This window comes from Gopherus evgoodei, chromosome 1 (assembly GCF_007399415.2).
Source record: "Gopherus evgoodei ecotype Sinaloan lineage chromosome 1, rGopEvg1_v1.p, whole genome shotgun sequence".
Classification (NCBI taxonomy): domain Eukaryota; kingdom Metazoa; phylum Chordata; order Testudines; family Testudinidae; genus Gopherus; species Gopherus evgoodei.
In genome coordinates this window covers 209,470,586-209,484,986 of record NC_044322.1, presented here as the reverse complement: position 1 = coordinate 209,484,986, position 14,401 = coordinate 209,470,586, and the positions used below count along the sequence as shown (strand labels likewise).

The following is a 14,401-nucleotide window of genomic DNA, read 5'->3' as shown; positions in this document are numbered from 1 at the left end:
CGCAGGAGTTGGCATCTGAGCTCTCTCTAAAGAAGAGAGGAGTTAACTTGCCCTCTTTCTTTCCTGATCTCGCCTTAAAATTGCAGGAATGTGGCAGCACATCAGCTCTCTGATTTATTAATTCCATCCCATCCCACCAGCCCACAGAACAAAAGCATCTGTGTTTGCTCAAGAGGAGCACATGAAGGGCCTTATTCATGTCGGAGCTGGAGAGAGAAGCCAGCAGATACAGGAAAGTCATCGGTGCCTCCTCCTTTTCACCTTTGTGTGGATTGGAAAGAAAACCCACTGAGATGAAAGGCAACAAACCATGATGTATCAGGAGAGAGAGGAAAAACAAGATCACCAGCAGAATCAATCAGTATGGGCTTCAGAATGAGAGAGCAGCCACCTTGGGCCTGGCTGCACCGGTGAGGGAGCCATCTCAAGTGAGGTTGGTTGCATGAGATGGCTGGTTCCCTTGCTTCTCCTTGTGATGGCTCAGTTTGTCCCCCAGAGCACAATATTTTGGCTGGAATTACTCTGCCACACCCATGCACAGCACTCCTTGCAACCACAGTTGCATTTAGGTAGCCCTGAAGCACCTATCCCATACAGCCCACTGTTGTGACCTACCATTAGCCAGATACAAGGAAAGTCAGATAATTCACTAAATCTATGGGCCAATAAAGGAACCATCATCTTAAGCTTTGGCTGGTTACTAATCTATAGCCCCTTCCACCTGAGGATCTTAGAGCACTCTGTGAATAGCAATTACATCTTACAAAGCCCCAGAGGTAGATTAGTATTGTCCATGTTTATTTTACAGATGGGGACACTGAGGATTAGTGAAGTGACTTGTCCAAAGCTACCCCCATAGGCAGGTGCTGGTATAGAACCCAGCATGGCCCCAACAAGGAGGTGTCATGGGATTTCTAATAAATATGAGGGGTTATGAGGACCCCACTGCACAGTGCTCTGAAGGCAGCAGTGCACTGCCCCTTAATGCCAAACCGAGGGTGGGTTCTGCATCGATGCAGAGGAAAGCAAGCCTGCAAAACCACTGGCACTCGGGTTTTCTTTCGCAGTCTCCTATACATATATTGGCCAGGATCAACCCTACTTAGCTTGCAAAAGGGACACACACAGCACTGCCTGACATGCTAAACTCATACACAAGTACCCCCACAACCAATTGCTCTCCATACCCAACATAAGCTTTCAGACAGACATTAATTTTTTAATTATATTTTAACAGGAGTTTCAATTGTTTGAATGTTAACTATCCTTCTCCCCCACCCGATCTCATTACTTGGCTTAGTTACAGGGCAAGGAGTAGCTGAAATAGCTGCCAGGACATCAGCGCTGGGGGATAACAGAAAAATACCAAGACAATACAGTTTGGCTTTGTATCATTCATAAACCTGCACCACAAAATGCTTCAAGGCAGATGATAGCTGTTTCGAGTAAACACAAGCAACGGCAGTTGCAGCACTGAAGCAGTTGGGATTAAATCAGAACCAGCTTGATCCTTCTCCAGAAGCATGAACTGAAGCCAAAGTGAACCTGTTCTGAGATTTGAGAATGAGGTTGAACTGAATTATTTTCCACATTCAAGTGAACCCAGGAATTGCCAGACTGGATCAGTCCTTTTGAGGTCCATCTAGGCTAGTATCCTTCCTTCTGACCAGATGCTCCAAGGAAGGAGCAAGAAGTCCTACAAGGGACAATTATGGAAGCTTCTTCTTAACCTTAGGCAGGTAGTGAAGCATGAGGATTTATAGCCATTCTACATTTGGGAATCTATTTACCATAACAGCGGATGCTTCATTAGGCATCTAAATGGCTCATGCTTTTCAGAATCCTGCCAAGCTCTTAGCTTCATGGGTATCCCTGCAGCACAGCAAAGAAAACCTGAGGCTGGCTTGTGCCATGGGACTTGGGCTGCTTTACTGCTATGTAGGTTTCCAGGCTCGGGCAGGACTGAGCTCTGGGATCCTCCCACCTCGCTGAGTCCTAGAGCCCCAGCTCCAGCCTGAGCCTGGAAGTCTACACAGCAGTGAAGCAGCCCGAGCCCCATGAGCCCGAGTTGGCTGGCACAGGCCAGCTGTAGGTGTCTAGTTGCGGCACAGACATATCCACTGGTATCTCATGGCAGTGAGTTCTACTGGTTCAATTGTGTAAGAGTATTTCCTCTTAACATGACAATCGCTGCCTTTCAATTTAATCAAATTTCCCCTTGCTCTTTTACTATGAGAAAGGGTGAATCGAAGTGCTAGTCTACCTACTCTGTGCCATTGATTTCCATATATTGCCATGTCCTCTTACATTCTTCTCTCTGAACTAAATACCCCCAGTCTTTTCAATCTCCCCAAATGTACGAGGCAATGTCCCAATCTTGCAAGCCAGCCTGTTCTCATAAGAGCTGGACCTCAAGCAAAAAAAAACAAAACAAAAAACAAACAAACAAAAACAATCAAGGATCTGAATCCAAACTCTGTATCTCTACTCAAGACATTTTTAACACTAACTTGCACACCAAAAAAGTTTATATCGTGCCATTTTTATTTCCTCCCGAAGGCTCCCCAAGCACTTCACAAACTAGACACAGACAGCCAGGGCTGGCTCCAGGCCCCAGCGCGCCAAGTGCGTGCTTGGGGCGGCATGCTGCGGGGGGTGCATTGCCAGGAGGGCAGCAGGCGGCTCCAGTGGACCTCCCGCAGGCGTGCCTGCGGAGGGTCCGCTGGTCCCACAGCTCCGGTGGAGCTTCCGCAGGCACGCGGCGTGCCACCGTGCTTGGGGCAGCAAAAAGGCTAGAGCCGGCCCTGCAGACAGCACCACTAAGGTGCAGTTGCTCAGGGTGTGGTGGTGGGGAGAAAGGCAACTACACAGTACAGCATGTTCAGTAACAGTGGGGTGGGGAAATCTTTGCCAAGAAGAGTGGGACAAATTCCAGCTCTTAAGAAAAGGATGAGGGAGCCTTAATGTCCCTGCCAAGAAGATGGGATTTTGGTCTAAAAGACTCACATACATTAAATTGCATGGATCTCATCTGATTTAACTTAGAGCTTGTTTATAATTACAGCGTGGCAGCTGCATCAGAACAGCTACGCCATTCTAGTGCTTAGAGAAAACCACTGCTTCCCAAACTTTTACATTGGTGACCCCTTTCACACAGCCAGCGACCCCCCCAGTATAAATTAAAAACACTTTTTTTTATATTTAACACTATTATAAATGCTGGATGTGAAGCGGAGTTTGGGGGTGGAGGCTGACAGCTTGCGAACCCCAGGTAATAACTTTGCAACCCCCTCAGAGGTCATGACCCCCAGTTTGAGAGCCCCTGGAGAAGACACTTATGCTGACGGGAGAGCTTCTCCCATGGGTGCAAGTACTCCACCTCCCTAAGCAGTGGTAGCTATGTCAATGGGAGAAATCCTCCAGTGGGCACAGCACCGTCTACACCTGCGGTTAGGTCGGTATAAATACATTGCACAGGGGTGTGGATTTTCCACGTCCCTGCGAGACAGTTATACCGATATAAGTTGGTAGTGTAGACCACGCCTTAGAAAGATAAAGGATCGAGTTCATTAAAAGCAATTCGGCCACAATTGGAGGCATTTATCAGCAGTGGACTGAATCCTCTACATGGGGGATAGTGGGGTCTGCCCAGTTTACCTCCCAGACAAGAATGAGGTTTACACAATCACACACCTACGGCTGAGAGAAGGGTTAATATGAACAACAACAGAGTATGTATTTGTAGTACCGTAGTGATTAGAGACCCTAGTCACAGACCAGTTCTGGGGCTCACCTGTGCCTTGTATTGACTATTCTTCCATTGAATCAGATGCTCCCAGCAATTTTTAAACTGATCATTTTGTTAAAGTCACGATGAGCTCAGTGGCCTTTTGCTACTTTCCAGCCTTGCACCGGGCTGGGAGTCTGAAGATCTGGGTTGTTTTCCCAGCTCTGTCACTGTAGGACTTGGAGACACTGCAGTGCAGATTTGTTCCATGTATAAAGTGGGGATAGTCATACTGACCTGCAGAACTTCATGAGGAGTGAGAGCTTGCAAGGGTTAACTCTGTAATGTGTGTGAAGCACTCTGATCCTGATGGGAGGCAATACAGACAGGCAAAGTATTATTATTATTAGACCTAGATGCCAGTCCCAAAGGGCAGACTTGGGTTTTAATACTCTCATGGTTCAGTGGAGGGGTGTGTATGTGTGTCGGGAGCCTGATATTGGGTCAGGTCTGTCTCGACATACATTGGGATTCCCCTGTCATCATAACATGAACAATGATCACAATGGGGACAGGGACATGTGTGATTTTCCCTGGGTACACTTGCAAGACTGACTCCAGAGCTTTCTCTGCCCAATTCTGGATGCCCCCATGTAAGGGAAGGTGAGAGTGTAGAAGATTTCTCACAAGCATTAGTGACTTTCATTGCAGGTAAGGATTTCTCCTACCTCCCCATAGACACAGGCCCTTGGGGCAGAAAGCCTGAGCTGAGAAACAAAAGAGAAGCTGCTGTGGAGAGGTAGGGTCATGAGCCAGAGGGTCTGGAAGTAGCCATGCTGCAGGTGCTGATGATAGGGGTGAAGTGGGGCTGGAAGCAGTGGCCCTATGGACGCTGGTATGGGTTGTAGGGAAGTTAGAACCAGGGGTTCTCTGGACACTGGCCCCAGGAGGCACAGCGAGATTAGAAGTAGTTCTGAGTGCTGGCTATAGGCATGCAGGGGGGCCTTAAAGCAGGCTCAGACTCGATCCTGGTAAGAGTGTTTTGGGTGTTGCTGGAAGCAGGGTTGAAGTGGATGGTGGAATCAGCCTGCAGCAGCTGATATGAAATACGAAGTAGGGGGTGCACCAATTGCTCATGAACATAGGAGAGGCTGGGGATGCTGTGGTCAGTAGGGAATGGAAGCCTTGCAGGAAGCACTGCTGGTATTAAGCCACATTTCACTCCCACCACAGATACACCTACACTGCAAGCGGGTGTGTGACTGCAGCTGGGGCAGGCATACCCACCCTAGCTTTAATCTAGGTAACAGCTAAAAAATACAGCAATGAAGAGGGATGCAGCAGCATGAGCGTCGTATGGGTTGTATGAGCCACCTGGAACCCCTGGTACACAACTTGTGTTGCCAGCCTGCCCCCCCAGGGCCTGTGCTGCTGCATCTTCACTGTTATTTGTAGTATGCTAGCTAGATTGAAGCTAGCACAGATGTGCCTACCCCAGCTATAATCACACCTCCGACTGTGGTGTGGATGTACCCCAAGAGGCAACATACTGGGTATGCCTATGATGCCGGGAATTCCTGGCCCGTGCTGACATGTTGTTGAAATGAAGGGAGTAGAGTGACCAGATGTCCCGATTTCATAGGGTCAGTCCCGAATTTGGGGTCTTTTCCTTTTATGGGCTCCTATTACCCCCCACCCCCTGTCCCGATTTTTCAGACTTGCTGTCTGGCCAGCCTAGAAGAGAGTGTCCTTTCAAAATTGCCCCAGGTAAGAATGCAACAGGGGCCAGCAGCAAGAAGTTTTAATGTGTGTGCAGAGTAGATAGATTTTGTTAAATATTAAAACAAATATCATTTTAATCATTTGCTATCTACTTCGACAGTCCTTAAAACTCCCCCGGCCCTACAGGACAATTGCTGCTAAATAACCCTGAGTCCGGAAACAGGATAGAATGTAAGGGCCCCAGGGCCATGTACAGTGGAGGTGTTTCTCTAGGTCTTTGAAGGAGCAGTACTACTTCTTGAGGCCCACACACCTCACTGGATCTTTCAAATACCTTAAAAACCAAAAGGTCCATGTGTACTATTTGCACCTTAAAAATCCCCTGTCCCTTTTCATAAGAGTAGGCATTTGCCCCAGTGTCCTTGGCCCAAATTCTTTACCTCCTGCCCCATTGCCATGCAGTGTTGAAATACAGCCACCTTTGGAGTGAAGGACAGCAGCCACCCTTGCAATGGTGCTCTGCATAAGTGGCTTGTGTAGTGCTCTGGGGCCCACAGTCCTCATATACTAGTGTAAATAATTCATTAATTGTTATTATTACTTGGCTCCTTTGCCATTTTGAATGTAGCTACTATGCTTTAATTCAATATCAATTGATTTCTGAAAAAACAATAACAATCCACCACAATATTGAGTGCTTTTGCTGCTATACATACCCACCATACAGACTAACTGTTCTGTGGAGCCTTTATTCAGTGCAGAGTTAAGTGCATTGAAAGTGGCTGCTGCTATTCCCAGGAGACTGGTTGTGCATCTTTACCCCTCACAGGGCACGTACAGCAGCTACTCTGTGAATGGCACTTAGGTAGTGTGTGTGTCACATGTGTGACATTAACAACTGTTTCCCTGTAATTCACAGATAACAAAACAAAAAGCTGCCTTAATACAGTAGCTCTCTACTAGGCTTGGAGTAGAGAAGATACGCAGCCCCTCACTCCTGACCTGCAGTTACAGTCCTGGGCTCCCCACACAGCCCTGCCAATGCCCCTCACTCCTGCCCTGCAGTCATTTCCCCCAGCCCAGCTCTTCCACTTCTGGACTCCACAGATATCTCTGCCAGTGCTCCTCTCTCCTGCTTTGTAATCTTCTCTATGACTGCAGGCCTCTCTTCCCCAACCCCTTGTCAGTGCACCTATCTCCTGAATTACAATGGCCTCTCCTCTCCTGGAATGCCATGTTGCTCTCTCAATGCACCCATCTCCTGATTTGTAATGCCCACCTGTCCTAGGGCCTCTCGCAGACAGACTGCTGCTTGGCGACCAGCAGAAATGAGGCAGAGGTCTCCAAAGCTGTTCTGCACATTAAAACCAAACAAGATTTGAACCCAAGTGGATGTGGAACTAGGCTACAGCAGAAAGCAGCTGTACTCCTTCACTCATACACAGGCCTCTTTCCTACCATTGTCCTGCAACAGGGCAGAAAGAGCCTGCAGAAGTTGCATGTTGCCACCAGCTGTATATTTATCCCCCGTCACTATTGCTGGGCAGCATACATGCTTGGTTCTGCCCTGCTGACCCCACTGCTCAGTGGATCTACCCCTGCCTCCCCCTGCACTCAGATACTAGCCTCTTCCAGGGAGTTACTCAGGAAACAGCTGCAGCTTCCCACACTTGCAACATCTTGAGGCTTCCTTCCCTCAACTCTTATACCTTTGCTGCTAACATAGCTTTCCCGCCTCCCCCTGCTCCTGGTTAGATGGAGTGATTGGCAAGGCTCGGTGGGAGAGCCGAGCGCTTTCCATCCTCTCTTGGGAAGCTCCATGCCAAACAAAATTCTCCTAAGAAACCAGCAAATTTGCGAGAAAACACCTATTTAAGAGCAGAGGTGAAAAGGGCTAGATGCTTTTCTTCCCCTTAACACCTCCCTACCCCCTTCCTCCCACCTTGAAGGCCCACTTGCTGTCTCTTCATGGCCTGTTCAGATAAGGATTTGGACTCACTACACAGGAATTCGACATCGGGCATTTGTGGTGTCTTGGGTTTCTCTGGGTATATCTACGCTGCAAAAAACCCCACAAATACAACAACCCACAAACAAACAAAACAAAGACTCACAGCACCGAGTTTCAGACCCTGGGTTAATTGTTTTGGGCTCACGGGGCTTGGGTGACATGGGTAAGAACAATAGGGTAGATTGAAACCTGGCCAGAGGGAGGGTCTCAGAGGCCAGGCTCCAGCCTGAGCCCAAACATCTACACTGATTTTTTTGGCCCTGTAACTCAAGCCCAGTGAGTCAATAGACTTGGGGTCAGACTCAGTACTGCAGATTTTTCTTTGCAGTGTAGACATACCCTCTGTGTCATCAGACCATCTTCGTCAGGGAGCTATAGCCTCTCTCAAACTGAGCAGGAGAGGGAGTGTTGCCTAGCAGTTTAAACAGAAGACTGGAAGCTAGGGCATCTGGGTCCTGTCTCCAGCTCTGCCACCAATTCACTGTGCATCATTGGGCAAGTCATTTCACCTTGGTTTCTCTGTCTGTAAAACAGGAATAATAGCTTCACAGCCCCACTGTAAAGGTGAGTTAGTGAATTTTGGTAACATGATTTGAGATCCTATCACAGTTACTTAGATGCTACAGAGATAAATAGATGGAAGATATAGACCCCAAACTGGAAAATTCCAATCTGGATTTTGAACAGTCCATATGTTGCGGGTGTTCTGATCTGCAGTTTTAGTTACAAATTTAGTTACCCATTACAAAGATGAGTTTGCTCACAAAACTCAGACCCAGATTTGGATTCTGAGCACCGCTAAAGTTTGGGATGCCTGGATGCAGGGTTCTGGGTCAGCCCACTTCTACTCCAAAAATTATGTTATTAAAAGAAGTGCTTGTGCAGCGCAGAGAGGGCAAGGTCATCTCTGCTCCCCTAACCCCCCTCATCCCAAGCCTCGCGCAGGAAAGGAACCGAGGTCTCGCTCTTACCTGGCGAGATGCGCTGGCTGGAGGGGTCACCATGAGGCTCGTTGGGAATCCAGAGGGATTCTGCACCTGAACGTATCAGCTGGGGTGGTTCGCCAGCAGCTCCCACCGCAGGGAGGAAATGGGTCCGACCCGGCTACAGGCTCGCTAGCTCCCTCCCTCTCCGGAGCGCGCCAGCAGGTGCCCTGATGGGCAGGAGCTCGCCAGACGTTCGCCCGGCTCCAGGGTGGACCCTGCTCAGCCGCCCACTGGCTGGATCGAGCCCTTTTATAGGCAGCGCCGGGAATGCAGCTCCGCTCGTGGCTGTGCGAAGGAGCCTCCTTAAGGCAACCCTGCCGGAGGGCGGTCTGCAGAGTGGGGATGCACCGACGTGCATCCCGCTGGGCCACCTTAAGTAGGGAGCCGGGGAAGGGGTGCGAGGGGGGAAGACGAGAGGCGCGAAGGGTACCGGTGCGAAATGCGGCGCGCGCCCCTGCCCCGGAGTGCGGAGCCGCCGCGCGCCCCTGTGCAGCGAGTGACACTGGGCGCCCCGCGCGGGAGCGGGGAGAGGGACTGGCTAATGCTGCCGCTGCCCCTCTGCCTCCCTCGCCTGGCGGGGCCAGGACTGTGACCGCTGGGCGCTCCCCTGTGCCTGCTCGGGCCGCAGGTCACTGCTGGGAGCGAGCTGCGTGTCCTGCTCCCTGCTGAGCCCTAGGCCGGGATCCCCGGGCAGAAGCAGCCGTCCTAGCCCCCAGCCCCAGCCGAGCCAATCGCATCCCTCCCCCACTACGGAAGGGAGTAACTCCACTGATCACTGTCCCATATGTACCCCCCTACTCGGGGTGCAGAGCCGCATGGGGTCTGCCAACACCACACACTAAGCCAGGCCTCTGACTCAGGTTTGAGCTCAATCCTCTCTACCCTCCCCACACAAATCAGTCTGGCTCTTTTGAGTAAGCACTCAGAGCCTGGGTCCTAGAGACCCTGCTAGTGTGGGGCGTCAGATCCAACTGTGGCTTGTGTGGACATGGCTCAAGCCACAAACCTGAGTCAGAAGGTCTGCATAGCACAGTATAGGCAGCAAAGAATCCTGTGGCACCTTATAGACTAACAGACGTTTTGGAGCATGAACTTTCATGGGTGAATACCCCCTTTGTCAGATGCATGTAGTGGAAATTTCCAGGGGCAGGTTTATATATATGCAAGCAAGCTAGAGATAATGAGGTTAGTTCAATCAGGGAGGATGAGGCCCTGTTCTAGCAGTTGAGGTGTGAAAACCAAGGGAGGAGAAACTGGTTTTGTAGTTGGCAAGCCATTCACAGTCTTTGTTTAATCCTGAGCTGATGGTGTCAAATTTGCAGATGAACTGCAGCTCAGCAGTTTCTCTTTGAAGTCTGGTCCTGAAGTTTTTTTGCTGCAGAATGCCCACCATAAGGTCTGCTATAGTGTGGCCAGGGAAATTCTACAGGCCACTTCCCTCAGATCCCACTGAGGAATACACTAAGAAACTGCACCATCTACTCAGGACACTCCCTACACTAATACCGGAACATATCAACATACCCTTAGAGCCCCTACCAGGGTTATTCTATCCACTACCCAAGATCCACAAACCCGGAAATCCTGGACGCCCCATCATCTTGGGCATTGTCACTCTCACTGAAGGACTGTCTGGATATGTGGACTCTCTACTCACACCCTATGCCACCAGCACTCCCAGCTATCTCCGTGACACCACTGATTTCCTGAGGAAACTACAATGCATTGGTGACCTTCCAGAAAGCACCATCCTAGCCACCATGGATGTAGAGGCTCTCTACACAAACATCCTACACACAGATGGAATACAAGCTGTCAGGAACAGTATCCCTGATGATGCCACAGCACAACTGGCTGCTGAGCAATGTGCCTTTATCCTCACACACAACTATTTCAAATTTGATGACAATATATATCTCCAGATCAGTGACACCGCTATAGGCACCCGCATGGCCCCACAATATGCCAATATTTTTATGGCTGACCTGGAACAACGCTTCCTCAGCTCTCGTCCACTTATGCCCCTTCTCTACCTACGCTACATTGATGATATCTTCATCATCTGGACCCATGGGAAGGAGACTCTGGAAAAATTCCACCACGATTTCAACAGCTTCCACCCCACCATCAACCTCAGCCTGGACCAATCTACACAAGAGGTCCACTTCGTAGATACCACGGTGCAAATAAGTGATGGTCACATTAACACCATCCTATACCAAAAACCTACCAACCGCTATACCTACCTTCATGCCTCCAGCTTCCATCCCGGGCACATCACACGATCCTTTGTCTACAGCCAAGCACTGAGGTACAACCGCATCTGCTCTAACCCCTCAGACAGAGACCAACACCTACAAAATCTCCACCAAGCATTTTCAAAACTACAATACTCGCATGAGGAAATAAGGAAACAGATCAACAGAACCAGTCATGTACCCAGAAGCCTCCTACTGCAAGACAAACCCAAGAAAAACCAGCAGGACTCCACTGGCCATCACATACAGTCTCCAGCTAAAACCCTTCCAACGCATCATCAGGGATCTACAACCCATCCTGGACAATGATCCCACACTTTCACAGGCCTTGGGTGGCAGGCCAGTCCTTGCCCACAGACAACCTGCCAACCTAAAACATATTCTCACCAGTAACTGCACACCGCACCATAGTAACTCTAGCTCAGGAACCAATCCATGCAACAAACTTCAATGCCAACTCTGCCCACATATCTACACCAGCAATACCATCACAGGACCTAAGCAGATCAGCCACACCATCACTGGTTCATTCACTTGCACGTCCACCAATGTAATATACGCCATCATTTGCCAGCAATACCCCTCTGCTATGTACATCGGCCAAGCTGGACAGTCTCTACGGAAAAGGATAAATGGACACAAATCAGATATTAGGAATGGCAATATACAAAAACCTGTAGGAGAACACTTCAACCTCCCTGGCCACACTATTTCAGACCTAAAGGTGGCCATCCTGCAGCAAAATAACTTCAGGACCAGACTTCAAAGAGAAACTGCTGAGCTTCAGTTCATCTGCAAATTTGACACCATCAGCTCAGGATTAAACAAAAACTGTGAATGGCTTGCCAGCTACAAAACCAGTTTCTCCTCCCTTGGTTTTCACACCTCAACTGCTAGAACAGGGCCTCATCCTCCCTGATTGAACTAACCTCATTATCTCTAGCTTGCCTGCATATATATACCTGCCCCTGGAAATTTCCACTACATGCATCTGACGAAGTGGGTATTCACCCACGAAAGCTCATGCTCCAAAACGTCTGTTAGTCTATAAGGTGCCACAGGATTCTTTGCTGCTTTTACAGATCCAGACTAACATGGCTACCCCTCTGTTACATAGCACAATAGGGACACATTAGCACAGCTATGAGATCCAGGTGTACTGATTGTAAGCCCAGGTTTACAATGCAATGTGGCTGCTTAAATGCAGGCTTGGAAACACCAAGTCTGCAAGCCCAGGTACCACAGATTTGGGTTTACGAGGAATGTAGACATAGCCATAGACACAGCAAAGTGTCAGTTTCTTGAACTCAGAGCTGCAATAGTTTTTACTATACCCCATCCAAATCTGCTTCTTCATTCATTCTGCTCCGCACACCAAGGGCAGGAGTAACTCTCCTGTATATCACCCTCTATCCACTTCACTTGCAAAGCCCCCTATGTTGGTACATGTGTCATTGGAGAGGCAGAGTTGCCAGTCCTGTCTGTTCAAAAATCAGGAGTGCCCCCACCCCAAATTATGAGATAATATATTTCTATCTATGTTACTTATGTGGCCCTGTTTCCATAGTATCTGAGCATCTCACAACTTTTATGTGGGTTGGCTGACTTGGGGCAAGTCACATCCCCTCTTTGTGCCTCAGTTTCTCCATCTGTAAAATGAAGCTAATGATTCCAACCTCCTTTGTAAAGTGCTTAAAATCAACTGATGAAAAGCACTTGATTAGAGCTAGATATTATTATGCTCACAGCAGTCCTGCGATGTGGGGGAGTGCTATTATCCTCATTGTACAGACAGGGAACAGTAAGGGGCTTGCACAAAAAGTTTGCAGTAGAGAAGGGAACTGAACCTCTGGCTCTCAAATTCTAGGTTAGGGCCACTGGGCCATCTGTTCCTATCAAACAGTGGGTGTGAGGAGGTTGCATTTGCTTTCCAAACCTCTAGGCTCAACTTGGGTCTTGGTTTCCAGATTTTCTCTGCAATAACCAGGGCAAGAATCTTACTTTTAAAAAAATGACTCCCATGCAGACTCTGAATTGCAGCAGTGGCGGGATTTAAGAAAAACACCAAATATCATGAGAGATGTAATAGAATTGTGAGAGTTGTCAACACTGAGCATAGTCTAGCCAACTGAGCACAAGTGTGGGAGTCACAAAACTCCTGGACTCAGACTCCATGACCTTGCACTCTCTGTGCCTCCGTTTCCCGGCTTGTAAAGTGGGATGTGAAAATACTGCCTTTTCAGGGGACTTGAGAGGATTAGATAGACCCAGCACTCTTTCCCTTCCTCAGAGACTCAGAAAGGTTCCACTACAGAGCTCTCTGAACTAGCACCAGTAGCAGTGGTGGCAAGCACTGGCTTCCAGCTGGGAGCAGGGTCAGTTGGGTGGGGACAGATCCCCTCCATTGCAGGAGTGGTGGGTCAAAGGAGGAATTGGTGGGTCTCCTTTTATTTTTGTGATTGGTGGCTCTCCTCTCCACAGGCTGGCTGCCTCCCTTGGCTGGCTTGTTTCAGGGCAGAAGGGTCAAGTGGGGCTTCAAGTCTCCCAAGGGAGGTGGTAGAAGAATGACTTATGGCTTGTCCACACTTACAGCGCCGTGCCGCTGTAGTGCTTAGCGAAGACACTACCTATGCCAACGGGTGAGCTTCTCCCATGGAAGTAAGTACTCCACCTCCACGAGAGGCCATACCTATGTTGACAAGAGAAGCCCTCCCATCAGTGTAGCGCTGTCTACACTGGGAGTTATGTCGGGATAACACCATCATTCTGGGGTGTGGACGTAGTTATACCAACATAAGTTTGCAGAATAGACCAGGGCTTAGTTCTCTTCCTTTAGCAGCTGTTCAAGTTCCAGGCTGGGGCTGAGCAGGCATAGAATCATGGGACTGGAAGGGACCTTGAGAGGTCATCTAGTCCAGTCCCCTGCACTCATGGCAGGACTACGTATTACTAGACCATCCCTGACAGGTGTTTATCCAACCTACTCTTAAAAACCTCCAATGATGGAGATTCCACAACTTCCCTAGGCAATTTATTGCAGTGCTTAACCATCTGACAGTTAGGAAGTTTTTCCTAACATCCAACCTAAACCTTCCTTGCTGCAATTTAAGCCCATTGTTCTTGTCCTATACTCAGAGGTTAAGAAGAACAATTTTTCTCCCTCTGCCTTGAAAACTTGAAAACTCCTTCCTGCTTGAAACCAGTTATCATGTACCCTCTCAGTCTTCTCTTCTCCAGACTAAACAAACCCAAGTTTTTCAATCTTCCCTCATAGGTCATGTTTTCTAGACCTTTAATCATTTTTGTTGCTCTTCTCTGGACTTTCTCCAATTTGTCCACATCTTTCCTGAAATGTGGTGCCCAGAACTGGATACGATACTCTAGCTGAGGCCTAAGCAGAGCAGAGTAGAGCGGAAGAATTATTTCTTGTGTCTGGCTTACAACACTCCTGCTAATACATCCCAGAATGATGTTCACTTTTTTTGCAACAGTGTTACATTGTTGGTTCATATTTACTTTGTGATCCACTATGACCTCCCCCAGATCCCTTTCTGCAGTACTCCTTCCTTGGCAGTCATTTCCCATTTTGTATGTGTGCAACTGCTTGTTCTTTCCTGCATGTAGGAGCAGGGTTAGAGATGCACTGTAATAGCTATAGGACCTCAATCCAGTCCAGCAGCAACTCAGCCTTAACTTC

At 48.7% G+C, this 14,401-nt stretch overlaps 1 protein-coding gene across 4 annotated transcripts in view; it reads right to left on the bottom strand.

Moving 5' to 3' along the window:
- Positions 1 to 8,648, bottom strand: part of LOC115635186 (galactosylgalactosylxylosylprotein 3-beta-glucuronosyltransferase 1-like) — a 46,012-nt gene extending 37,364 nt beyond the window's left edge. For all 4 annotated transcript variants that reach the window (XM_030533555.1, XM_030533544.1, XM_030533533.1 and 1 more), the window contains exon 1: positions 8,432 to 8,648. The gene's annotated coding sequence lies outside the window, so the exon portion shown is untranslated. The remainder of the gene's footprint in view (positions 1 to 8,431) is intronic.
- Between the last annotated feature and the right edge of the window lie 5,753 nt (positions 8,649 to 14,401).